We start from the raw sequence: 1226 nt of genomic DNA, 5'->3' as shown, positions 1-1226 counted from the left end.
ACACACACACACACAACCAATATGAGAATGCAGACACCCCTGTACACACTCCAAAGGAGGAATGGGTCCCTCTCCCTCCTTTTATCCCCACCCCCTACCCCCCACCCCTTCACTTCACACTCCTATTATTATTAAAGCTCTTGTTATTAACCAGCCTAGTCGGGGTGTGTGGTTCCCTGCTGTTGCAACACAATGGACAAACCGTGAAAAAAAATGTGACTGAGTTTCCTGTTAATGCAACACACATGGTAAGTCGTTTTATTGCTGTCATGGCATGCAGATAAAACATAAAAGATGGATGACAAAACTCGTCCCAAACTAGAAAAGCCGGCTGCTACAACGCAGCTCTCCACCTGCAGTGCAACATGTTACCTAAAAGAGAGGGGGAAAAAAAACATATATACAGGAAACACACACAATACAAAATACAGCTTGGATGAATATCATATACAAACTCATCTGTAAAAAATTTTTTGCACATAGTGAATCACCAATTACTCTGACGTCTAGGTGTGAAATGTATTTTTCCGGGGACAATACCCAAAATGTAAGAGGAAATGTTTCAGCTGTGGAAAGCTAGTCAAATGAGCATTCAAATCATTTCCCATGTGTTTGGTTTAGGTTTCAAAAAGTGGTTATTCCCCCGGGGCAAACTGGCAATTTGTGTAAACAGTGTTTAAGGGCAAAGTGGTGTACAAGCCATTGCAGTCTAATAGGCCTATATAGCATATAATAGATTTGCCCCAGGCAGGCAAATGGAGCACACAATAGCAAATAATAGGCTATTTGGGAAGTTTGTGAAAGGTTAGAGCAGTGAATGGTCAGAGGGGGTCACTGTGGATATTGACTTAAGTCTTCAAGGGGCTGGGGAATGCGCATTCACGTTTATAGCCCACAAAGGAATAAAAGGGTTTTTATATAAAAAAAGTTAAAGTGCTTATCTTTGATGGTTGCTTTATTTCCACGCCAGTTGAACTGAATTAAATTAGAAAAGAGAGAAAGAAAGAGAGGCAGCGGGCTACGTTGTTAAAAGTTAAAAGAGGGGAGGAAACGCCACATATGAATATGAGAAGAGGATAAAAATAAATAGTGGGGTTTCATGGTTTTTAAGTATGAATATTTTCTGTATTTGTTTTGCATCCGCGCTACGTCGGCTTCTCTCTCGAGCTCCAGAGAGCGCGCACGCATCTTCTAGCACGAGGAAGAGAGAGAGAGAGAGAGAGGGA

The sequence above is a fragment of the Myripristis murdjan genome, chromosome 18 (genome assembly GCF_902150065.1).
Source record: "Myripristis murdjan chromosome 18, fMyrMur1.1, whole genome shotgun sequence".
Classification (NCBI taxonomy): domain Eukaryota; kingdom Metazoa; phylum Chordata; class Actinopteri; order Holocentriformes; family Holocentridae; genus Myripristis; species Myripristis murdjan.
Note: the sequence above shows the minus strand (reverse complement) of the source record.